The sequence below is a fragment of the Triticum urartu genome, chromosome 4A (assembly GCF_056163025.1).
Source record: "Triticum urartu cultivar PI428250 chromosome 4A, HENAU_Tu73, whole genome shotgun sequence".
NCBI lineage: Eukaryota > Viridiplantae > Streptophyta > Magnoliopsida > Poales > Poaceae > Triticum > Triticum urartu.
Window position 1 is genome coordinate 312,076,511 of NC_141876.1, and position 12,906 is coordinate 312,089,416.

Here is a 12,906-nt window from a genome sequence, read left to right on the forward strand (position 1 = left end):
AGGGAACCCGCGATATGGAGGATGGAGGCTCGAGTGAGGTTGTGCAGTTGGAGTCTGTAGTAGTCCAGTAGACCTCATAGGAAACGGTGGATTGGAAAATCGACACCTCTTATTAAGAAGGATACGAAGCACACCCGCTCCCCCCTCGATGGATTAGGGAGATTTTCCACCAGGGCTTCGCCTGTAAAGGAGGTTAATCCTGCCCGAACGGGGACTAGATCAGTGGGGGGAAGGAATCCCTGCGTTTGAATCTTACTCAGCTGGTCATGGGATACTGAACATTTCTCCCAATCGCCTTTTTCGGAGCCATGGGGGTGGGAGGAAGAACTAGGAACGCTAGCCATGTTGGAATGGTTTCTCCTAGAAAGCTCTAAGGATTTTCCGCCTGGTGTGAGATGGCATCTGAGATCCAGTACACTTAAATATACACCTTTCTTACATGGCCATGGTGTTATGTGCAAAAATACTCTGACCTTTCGTGTTCGCTCGACACGTGGAAGCCGAAGCAATGGAGTCACAGAAGCCGATGGGTATGACATTAAATGGAAAGCCGAGTATAACTCTTCGGATCAGACGCTTTGAAGTATTCGGAGGAAGAACTTGCCTTGCAATGCTGAAGACTATCAGCGTGCCGGACACATTGTCATTGAAGTATGGTTCAGGGGCTACTGAGGGAGTCCTGGACTAAGGGGTCCTCGGGCGTCCGGCCTATGGGACGTGGGCCGGACTGATGGGTCGTGAAGATACAATACAGAGACTTCCTCCTGTGTCCGGATGGGACTCTCCTCTACGTGGAAGGCAAGCTTGGCGTTCGGATATGAAGATTCCTTCCTCTGTAAACTGACTCTATACAAGCGTAGGCCCCTCCGGTGTCTATATAAACCGGAGGGTTTAGTCCTGTGACAGCCTGGGTTTTGCCCTTTCTTATTTGCTTGATTTTTCATTTGAAATTTTTTGAAACTTGGAGTTTCTAAATCTTTTCATATGGACTTAAACACTTGGGCATCCTTGGCACTCACCCAAGTGCTTCACTTCCCTCCTAAATCATCATTTCACTTTGGACCCACCCGAAAAAAATCTTTGGAATATTTTTCTTTCCAAAAACCCCAAGCCAGATCTGTTTGCTTCAAAGCAACCCCAATTTTTTTGGCTCAGAAAAATCTAAGATAATTCACAAATATTCTGTGAACCCTAGTGCACTTTCCTGAGCAAAAATATTTCATCCCTTTTTGGAATATTTTTGCTACAGAGAATCTTTTCTATTCTGGACCAAAATGGTGGTTTCTACAGCAACTACCATTTTACTTGCTCCATTTGACCTGAACTTTCTTGTGTATCTTTAACTTAGTAATTTATCACTAGCCTCCAAAGCACAGCTTCAAACTCCAAGCCATTTGACCATAGTAAAATCACGAAGTTACTGACCAGAAACATACTTGGTGTGTAAAACTTCTCTACTGTACCTGGATCCAAACCAAATCGTGGTAACACTCAAAACTACCATGAACAACATGCCAGACATTGAGTTTTTGCTTAGATCAACCTGCTGTCATAGTTCACGCGGTGACCGCGTTCGTCCAGGCGTGCTGGCCTGCAGCCGACGTGGCCGAGCCTCTGTTGCTCGCGTGCTCGCTTCCCCGCCTGCCCAACCATGCCAACCCTCACCACCATCATCGTCTCAACGTTCTTAACTCCTCCCTGGCGCTCGCTGACGCTGGAGCTTGCCGCAGCAAGCACGGGCAAGGTCCGGTCAGCTCAACAGTGCGGAGTGCACTGTGCTCATCGCCATCCTCTTGATCCTATGCTCGTCTCCGCCCGCCCACAGTGGCCACGTGACCTCCGTCGCCTTCTCCCCCTCTCACTGACGCCCCTCGTCGCCGGGCACCATGGACAGGTGTCCACCGGCGGAGACCGGAGCACCCTCGCCGCTCGCCTATAAATAGAGCCGGCCCCAGCCTCCTCGAGCACCATCCAGCAATCACACACACCCCATGATCGAGTAGGAAGCCGGAGCCCGGCCAAGCAGGCCTCGGGCCGCCGTCCCCGAGCTCGAGCTCGCCGATGATCCGCTCTGGTCACCACGGTAGCTCCAGTCCCTCCCAGGCCTGGGCGACCCCTCCAGGGCCTCCGCCTCTCTCCGGTGGGTCCGTCTCGCCCTCTTGGAGCCCTTGGAGTGGCCTCTGCTCGTAGTCTTCCTCAACCCCGGTGACCTCGATGTTGTGCCTCCGGTTGCGAGGTTGATCCCGACGCCGTCCGACCGCCCCTAGCTACGCTACGGGTACGGGCAGCTGCGCCTCAATCCCCTCTTGCCATCCCTCCCTTTCGTTTGGGCCAAGGAGCCCTCGTCACCAGCGAGAGCTCCGGCGAAGCCGCGGCCCCCTCTGTTTCCTTCTCCCTCTTCTCCCACCTGACTAGCGGGGCCCGCTAGTCATCCACTCAGTACGCGCACGAAGCGGTACGAGTGGTGGCGCCCCTGGGCTTTACGCCTACGACGTCACCCCCCTATCTGTTTCTTTTATTGAAATTCATTTGAATTTACAGAACACTTCAAACAGTTATAACTTTTCAACCATAAGTCCAAATAAATTGATTCTTTTTGCATTGTGTTCTTTGATAAGAAATCTAGCAGCTCACCAAAGATGAGATTTTTCTGAGCTGTCTAGAATTTCTGGTCATTTTCAGAAGTGTTCTTGATATTTTCTTTTTGTGTTTAAAACTATTTTCAGAAGGTAAAGCTTGTCATGAGGATCACCAGGAGGCTTGTGAACCTCATCTGCACTAAGGCAAGCAACAACAACATTTTCATGGTGCCATTTCAATATTTGTGATTTTCTTACTTGAATGAAATGATTAATCCATGCATTTAAATGATTATGGAGTTATTTATATTCTGTTAAATATTGGTTAGTTGTTATGCTTGATTCACAAAATGGGTGAAACTAGTTTAGTGGATAAAGCAAGATAAGATTTATTTGATGTTATGATAGAAATAATTTTGTTATGCATGTTAGCAATTATTTAAAGTTATGTTTTTGCCCTCTTAGATTGATAAAAATTTGTTAGGAAATGTTCTGTTCAATACTTGTTTAATCATATTAGTTTCCTTACAGAATGTTTGAACCCAGCTTAGTGATAAAGAAAGTAAGAGTTGTTGATAGTGAAATCTTTTTGACAAGCATATGAGAAATTTATCGGAGTTACTTTCTTGCGTAAGAAATTAATAAAACTTGTTGCAAAATATTTTGGTTAAGTTGTGAGTATTTGAGCAAGTAGAGTAATTTGAGTTGTTGACGTTATGCTTGGTGTGTATAAGGATGACATCGGTCATTTTTATAACTATATGATGCATGTGTTGTTTTGCATTCCATGGCATGTTATGACACTGGTCATTTTTAGTTTAAAGTTAAACTTGAATATAAATCAACTTGAATATACCGTTGACTGGGTCATGGTGCCGCTGAATCGAGTTTCTTTCCAGTGCAACCACATTTGCCTTTGTGGGAAGGCCTTGATTCGGTCCATTGACACGGCCTCTGGTCGGTGGCTCCATCTAGGGAAGGTTATGTCATGCTCGCCCTGGCCCGGTAAGCAAACATAATCTTGTGTGCTTGTTGATGAGATTATGGTACCGAGTCCCCGAGTGGGAGTGTTTTGACCACGACGGTGGTCGGGGTGTCTTTGGTAGACACGGGACCACCCAGGACCAGCCCATTGGGGATTTGGGTCAAAGTGGCCGGGAGAGTACTGTGGCAATGGAGGGGTTTTGATGGAATGCCGTTGGTCCACCCGAATGGGAGTGCGAGGCCATGGGTTCCATGGTGTGGGTATAGTGTGCTACCTCTGCAAAGTGTGTAATCTATCGATAGCCGAGTCCACGGTTACAAACACCTCGTAGTCGGTCCCACCATGATTCAACGTTTAATAAAAATTGCACACTAAGCTATGAACTTTGCATTGTTGATGGATGGCAGCAAGGCCAGCGAGGCATTTGGGACCAAATGATGGTCGTGGTTGTGATCGCCATAACGATCACGAGTTGTTCTTGAGAAAGACCACTTTGGTGGTGTGTTTGTGATCTGAACACTTTGGCGGTGTGTTTGTGATCTAGGGATGATCATAATTGGTAAGCTGTCCCGAGGGACGTTCGAGCATGATCACAGCATGTTGACATATAGTGTTGCATTTTTAATATTTGGTTAAATATCCTGATATTTTTTGTCATTATGATTATGCTTGTTGTGAGCTTGCAAGTACATTCAATGTACTGACGAGGCATGTCATGCCAGATTTCAGTAAAGTATCGTTGGAGAGGAGCGTTGTTCGAGTCTAGATCGTGTCCACATCGGTGTCCCTGTGATATGGAGCTTCCGCCACGATGTTATTCCGCTGCCACGTAGTTGTTCGGATCGAGGCCCCTTTATGTTCACTAAATAATGTACATATTGTTCAGCCGCACCGAGTGTGCCGCTTGGCCTCGACAGCTGTTGTAATGTAACTCTATTCTGCTAGCATCAATAAAGCGGTTGTTATTCTGTACCAAGATGTTGTGTGTTTCCAGAAGACATGGTCTCTGGGCTGGCAATGCATGGTAAACCGGTCGCTCTGAGCCGGCGCGCCACAACGCTTGGTATCAGAGCCACGCTGACTGTAGGCCATGCTAGGCTACGACGCGCTAGATACGAGTTTTAGTTGAGTGCCGGTAGTAATTTGTGCTGATTATTGAGTTGCATGTATTCGGTTTATATATTTTTATACTAACCTGCTAATGGTTGTAGGTGTAGATGGCTCCGGTGCCGTATCCGTGCCAGTTGCAGCTGATGCCATACACGTCACCGCACCTCCTTCACAACGTGTGGCGTCGGCTGTACCCTCTCGGAGACGACCCAGTCTATCGTGTGTACCAGGAGCATCTAGCTGCTTCAGTATATGAGTATCACGCAATGGTCACTCCGCGCACTAGTTCTGATTCCAGCTCTTACACTCGCACTTCTCGAAGCGGTTATGCCTCAACCACTTCCCAGGCTGTCCAGTTTGCTGCATTCGAGGTCCTTATCGAGCTTCGCTACAACGAGGTCTGAATGCAGAACCACCCAGGTTTCTACTACTACCCATCTCTGCACGACAACGGTCGTGTCCGTTTCCCTCTGATTGATCCGGAGTCTGATAGTGTTGCTAGCCACCTTGCTCGTTATATCATTGCTAGCTATCTCATGATCCACGAGCGGGCTCGAGAGCTGACTCGTACTCGTGCTTCTTTAGCCACTACTTTGGTCACTGCTAGATCCGCCAATACTCCGTCTTCACTGGGATTTACCCCTTATGTCCCTGTCAGTTCTAGCTCCCCTATTTCGCCGGTTACTTCCCCGAGTAGCACGGGCGTCTCGGCCGCGAACCCTCTCATTACTCCTCCCGAGTGAGTCTCACTTCTCGCTTCCCCTGTAGCCCCGATGCTTCATCCTACCCCTGCCCCTGAGGGAGAGCCCTCGAGACAGCGCCGTCGTGTTACCTTTAACCCGGAGGTTTCCGTTAACCACGTCAGTTCGGGACCCGAGACCACTTCAGGGGAGAACGCCGCAGCACCAGCAGAGCAGTAGTATCTTTGAGTATTTGTAGTTGCCTGAATGATGTATGGATGTAGTCGTACGAGTCATGAGGTTTCGTCGCCTGTATGAGAGTAGTGAACCTATCATGTGGTTTAATTTTCATGTATGAGTCTATGTATAATTATGTTGAGACTTTATTCGCCGTATTTTTCGCTCTTCTACTTTCTTCCGGGATTTGTCGCTGGTTTTTCCCCAATTTAATTTTTGGGTGTTTCTCATCTAGATTGTGTTTTCTTGGGAAAAATTCACAATAGGATTACGTGGGGAGGCAGCAGTAGCAACATTCATGAGGGAACTTCTATTCGTCGTTCCGCATGACAGGCAAGACATTCTCCCGAGCCGTATGTTTAGCCACCAACTCCACCACCTGATCCTCCCTCCACCGAGCAAATTCTGCGTATGTTTGAAGAAAAAAGGAACAATGATCTGATTGAAATATTGAGAAGTGTTCAAGCTATGGTTGGACAGAATGGAAATCAGAATGGTCATCACTCAAAGCTGTTAGACTTTTAGAGGACCAATCCACCCAGTTTCAGTCAGATTGTTGACCCAATGGATGTAGACGATTGGTTACGCACAATGGAGAAAAAGCTTGAGATTGCCCGTACTGAAGGAAATGATAAAGTTCCCTTCATAACTCATTACCTTGAAGGCGCAGCTGCCATATGGTGGGAAAATACAAAGGCCATGTGGCCGATTGATGAGGAAATCACCTGGGAGAAATTTAAGGATAAGTTCCGAAAATATCATATCCCTACTGGAGTTATGAAGGCCAAACAACGTGAATTTCTCGTGCTCGTCCACGGAAATCAGTCTGTGGCCGAATATCTGCAAAAATTCAATCATTTGGCCCGTTACTCTCTGTATGACGTGGCCACCAAAGAATGGAAGATTGATAGATTTCTTGGAGGTTTAAATCCGCAACTTCGGTGTGCTCTCAGTATGTTTGATTTCACGGATTTCCAAACTCTGGTGGACAAGGCGTTCATTCCCGAACGGGAGCACAAGCTTATATCCGATAATAGGCCTGCTAACGACAACAAGCGCAAGTTTGAGCCAAAGAAGGATGGGCCACCTGTGCAAAAGGCTCGTACCTGGCAGCAAACTCAGGTGGAAGACAGCCCAAATTGGAAGCAGAATGTTAACAAGACCACCACTCTAGTCAAGAATATTGTGACCAATCCAATGCATGAGGAGCGTCAGCGCAATAATTCTTGTTTCATTTGCGGGCAACACAGACAGTATGCAAAGCAATGCCCCAAGAATAACAAGACGAATGCCCTAAGCCGGCCGCAAGTCAATTTTATGGAGTCGCGGCCAAACCAGCAAAACTTCACCGGGCACGTGCATCATATCTCCGCCGATGAAGCCCAAGAAAAGCCAGAAGTCGTCATTGGTATGTTTTCTATTAATGACATACCTTCCATAATTTTATTTGACTCTGGGGCTTCCCATTCTTTTATTTCTCAGAGTTTTGCCGCCCAAAACAATTTTCCTTGCACAATTTTGGGAAAAAATAAGGTGGTACAAACCCCGGGATCCATAATCAAGAGCAATCTGGTCTGCCGTGATCTAGAGATCAATATCAACGGGGTCCGCTTTCCAACATCTTTGATAATCCTTGAGTCTGGAAAGTTGGATATTATATTGGGTATGAATTGGTTAACCAAATATCAAGTTTGCATAAACTGCGCAACCCGAGAAGTCAATCTGACCAGTCTGGATGGGTAGCTCACCAAATTCTATGCTTGCAAGAATATACCCAAGCCAGAATTAGTGTGCACTGCTGTGGTTGAATTGGAATTTATTCCTGTGGTCAGTGAGTACCCTGATGTGTTTCCAGAAGAACTGCCAGGCATGCCACCAGATCGGGAACTGGAGTTTGCCATAGATCTTGTGCCCGGAACAGCACCGTTATACAAGAAGTATTATCGGATGCCCTCATCAGAATTAGTGGAGCTAAAGAAACAGCTTGACGAATTACTCCAGAAAGGTTATATTCATCCCAGCTCTTCACCGTGGGGATCACCTGCAATTTTCGTGGGCAAAAAGGATGGTAGTCTCCGTATGTGCATAGATTACCGCCAGCTGAATGAGGCCACCATCAAAAATAAATATCCGCTGCCAAGGATTGATGATCTGTTTGATTAGCTCAGTGGGGCTAAGGTATTCTCCAAAATCGATTTACGGACCGGATATCATCAGCTCAAGATTAAAAAGGAAGATATTCCTAAGACCGCATTCACTACTCGGTACAGTCTTTACAAATATACCGTGATGTCCTTTGGTCTCACCTATGCCCCTGCTTTCTTCATGCATATGATGAACAAAGTATTTATGGACTTCCTCGACAAATTCGTGGTAGTCTTCATCGATGACATCCTCATTTACTCCAAGGGTGAAGAAGAACACAAGGATCACCTCCGAGAAGCACTACAATGGCTCCGCGACCATCAGCTATACGCCAAGTTCAGTAAGTGCGAATTTTGGCTCAAGAAAGTTGGGTTTGTCGGACATGTACTATCCGCCGAAGGTATAGCCGTGGACCCGAGTAAAGTAAAGGACGTGCTCGATTGGGTACCACCCACGAACGTGACACAGATCCGGAGTTTCCTTGGATTAGCTGGATACTATCGTCGTTTTATTGAAGGGTTTCCCAAAATTGCAAAACCCATGACGGAGCTGCACAAAAAGGATACAAAGTTTAAGTGGACAAACGAATGTGAGCAGAGTTTTAATGAGCTGAAGATACGACTGACAACCACACCTGTATTGACTCTTCCACACATTTATCGCAGCTTTAATGTGTACTGTGATGCCTCCAGACAAGGTATTGGTTGTGTGTTGATGTAAGACAGCAAGGTAGTAGCATATGCATCACGACAGCTACGACCTCATGAGGGAAATTATCCTACTCATGATTTGGAATTGGCTAAAGTGGTTCATGCATTAAAAATTTGGAGACACTACCTCATTGGAAAAGGTGCCAAATTTTTACCGACCACGAAAGCCTCAAGAACATTTTCACTCAGCCAGATTTAAATCTCCGCCAGCGAAGATGGTTAGAGTTGGTCAAGGATTATGACCTTGGAATAAATTACCATCCAGGCAAGGCCAACGTCGTTGCTGATGCACTCAGTCGAAAGCCCGTCAGCTTGAATGTCATGTTAAAATCATTGCCCACTAAACTCGAAGAGGAGATCGCTCAGCACAACTTGGTCATCATAGAGGCTGACCTCGCTAATACTTTGGAAGTTAACCCCCACATGTGAGATGGATATCTGCAAGGCACAGCCAGCTGACACCAACCTACAAAGACGTGCCAAGAGCCAGATGGCAAAGAAGGCCTCTGACTTCTCCAAGGACGAATTCGGTACCCTCCAATTCCGTGGACGCATTTGTGTGCCAAATCAACCGAACTTGAAGAAGAAAATCCTGTCAGAAGCCCATGAATCCGCATATTCCATTCACCCGGGAGGTACTAAAATGTATGAGGACCTTAGACAAATATTCTGATGGGATGGAATGAAGAAAGACATTGCCTATTTTGTAGCCTGTTGCGACATATGCAACAAGGTGAAAGCAGATCATGAGAAGGCAGCCGGACTTCTCCAACCGCTGCCAGTTTCGCAGTGGAAATGTGATGACGTTTGCATGGATTTCATCACAGGATTGCCTAGGACTTAGCGAGGCAAGGATGCAATCTAGGTTATAATAGACACCCTGACCAAGGTTGCTCATTTCATTCTGATCAGCACCAGATACAGCGCAAATGAACTTGCACAACTATATGTATCCAGGATCGTCAGTCTGCATGGAGTACCCCAAACTATCACTTCCGACCGAGGTTCTTTGTTTACCTCCGCTTTTTGGTCCCGTCTCCATCAAGCCTTGGGGACATCACTGAAATATAGTACTGCCTATCACCCTCAAACAGATGGACAGACAGAGCGGGTAAACCATATACTCGAAGATATGTTGCGAGCCTGTGTGCTAGCCAATGGTGCTAAATGGGAAGACTGCTTGCCATATGCCGAGTTCTCTTATAACAACAGTTTCCAGACTAGTCTAAAGATGTCACCATATGAAGCTCTGTATGGCCATAAGTGCCGCACTACTCTAAATTGGTCTCAGACTGGAGATAGCCGCATCTTCGAAACGGATCTCATGCTGGAAGCTGAGAAACAAGTTAGGGAAATCCGAGACAGACTGCAATTGGACGAATCTCGACAGAAGAGTTATTATGATGCCAAACATCGGCATGTCAGTTTTGAACCTGGAGAACATGCATACCTCCGAGTCACTCCTATGAAAGGAGTCAAGAGATTTCAGACTCGTGGAAAACTGGCACCCAGATTCATTGGTCCATTCCCGATTATGTCTCGAGTGGGAACGGTTGCATATCAATTGGAACTACCCCCGGAATTGGCAGACATACACAACGTGTTCCATGTTTCGCAATTGAGACGATGCATATCCCCGCCTTAGAAAAGAACTACAACGGCTAAGATAGAATTGGCAAAATATTTAACTTATGAAGAAAGACCTTTCAAAATTTTGGATCAGATGGAAAGGGTCACTTGCTGTAAAGTCAGAAAATTTTACAAGGTTCAGTGGGAGAATCACACAGAGTCAGAAGCAACTTGGGAGTAGGAAGAATTCCTTAGGGATCAGTATCCAGAGTGGTTTTCCCAAGCAACCGAATCTCGAGGACGAGATTCATTCTAAGTGGGGGAGGTTTGTGACAGCCTGGGTTTTGCCCTTTCTTATTTGCTTGATTTTTCATTTGAATTTTTTTGAAACTTGGAGTTTCTGAATCTTTTCATATGGACTTAAACACTTGGGTATCCTTGGCTTTCACCCAAGTGCTTCACTTCCCTCCCAAAAATAATCTTTGGAATATTTTTCTTAAATGAAAAATATTCATTTTCTTTCCAAAAACCCTAAGCCAGATATGTTTGCTTCAAAGAAACCCCTTTTTTTGCTCAGAAAAATCTGAGATAATTCAAAAATATTCTGTGAACCCTAGTGCACCTTCCCGAGCAAAAATATTTCATCACTTTTTGGAATATTTTTGCTACAGAAAATATTTTCTATTCTGGACAGAAATGGTGGTTTCTACAACTACCATTTTACTTGCTCCATTTGACCTGAACATTCTTGTGCATCTTTAGCTTAGTAACTTATCACAAGCCTCCAAAGCACAGCTTCAATCTCCAAGCCATTTGACCACAGTAACATCACGAAGTTACTGACTAGAAACATACTTGGTGTGTGAAAACTTCTCTACTGCACCTGGATCCAAACCAAATCGTGGTAACACTCAAAACTACCATGAACAACATGCCAGACATTGAGTTTTTGCTTAGATCGACCTGATGTCATAGTTCACATGGTGACCGCGTTCGTCCAGGCATGCTGGCATGCAGCCGACACGCTCTGCGATGTGCCCGAGCCTCTGTTGCTCGCGTGCTCGCTTCCCCGCCTGCCCAACCATGCCAACCCTCGCCACCATCATCATCTCAACGTTCTTAACTCCTCCCTGGTGCTCGCCAACACCGGAGCTCGCCCCAACAAGCACGGGCAAGGTCCGGCCAGCCCAACAGTGCGGAGCGCACTATGCTCGTCGCCATCCTCTTGATCCTGTGCTCGTCTCCGCCCGCCCACAGTGGCCGCGTGACCTCCGTCGCCTTCTCCCCCTCTCGCTGACGCCTCTCGTCGCCGGGCGCCGTGGACAGTTGTCCACTGGCAGAGCCCGGAACACCCTCGCCGCTTGCCTATAAATAGAGCCCTCCCCAGCCTCCACGAGCACCATCCAGCACTCACACACACCCCACGATCGAGTAGGAAGCCGGAGCCCGGCCGGGCAGGCCACGGGCCGCCGTCCCCAAGCTCGAGCTCGCCAACGATCCCCTATGGTCGCTGCGGTAGCTCTAGCCCCTCCCAGGCCTGGGCGACCCCTCCAGGGCCTCCGCCTCTCTCCGGTGAGGCCGTCTCGCCCGCTTGGAGCCCCTGGAGTGGCCTCTGCTCGCCATCTTCCTCAACTCCGGTGACCTCCATGTTCTGCCTCCGCTTGCGAGGTTGATTGCGACGCCGTCCGACCGCCCTAGCTACGCTACGGGTACGGGCAGGTGCGCCTCAACCCCCTCTTGCCATCACTCCCTTTCGTTTGGGCCAAGGAGCCCTCGTCGCCGGCGAGAACTCTGGCGAAGCCACGGCCCCATCTGTTTCCTTCTCCCTCTTCCCCCACCTGACTAGCGGGGCCCGCTAGTCAGCCACTCAGTACGCGTGTGAAGTGGTACGAGTGGTGGTGCCCCTGGGCTTTATGCCTTCGACGTCACCCCCAGTCTATTTCTTTTATTCAAATTCATTTGAATTTACAAAACACTTCAAATAGTTATAACTTTTCAACCATAAGTCCAAATAAATTGATTCTTTTTGCATTGTGTTCTTTGATAAAAAATCTAGCAGCTCACCAAAGATGAGATTTTTCTGAGCCGTCTAGAATTTCTGGTGATTTTCAGAAGTGTTCTTGATATTTTCTTTTTGTGTTTAAAACTATTTTCAGAAGGTGAAGCTTGTCTTGAGGATCACCAGGAGGCTTGTGAACCTCATCTGCACTATGGCAAGCCACATCAACATTTTCATGGTGCCATTTCAATTTTTGTGATTTTCTTACTGGAATTAAATGATTAATCCATGCATTTAAATGATTATGGAGTTATTTATATTTTGTTAAATATTGGTTTGATGTTATGCTTGATTTACAGAGTGGGTGAAACTAGTTTACTCGATAAAGCAAGATAAGATTTATTTAAGGTTATGATAGAAATAATTTTGTTATGCATGTTAGCAATTATTTAAAGTTATGTTTTTGCCCCTCTTAGATTGATAAAAATTTGTTAGAAAATGTTCTGTTCAATACTTGTTTAATCATATTACTTGTCATACAGAATGTTTAAGCCCAACTTAGTGATAAAGAAAGTAAGAGTTGTTGATAGTGAAATATTTTTGACAAGCATATGAGAAATTTATCGGAGTTACTTTCTTGCGTAAGAAATCAATACAACTTGTTGCAAAATATTTTGGTTAAGTTGTGAGTATTTGAGCAAGTAGAATAATTTTAGTTGTTGACGTTATGCTTGGTCTGTATAAGGATGACATCGGTCATTTTTATCACTATATTATGCATGTGTTGTTTTTCATTTCATGGCATGTTATGACACCAGTCATTTTTAGTTTAAAGTTAAACCTGAATATAACTCAACTTGAATATACCATTGACTGGGTCATGGTGCCGCTG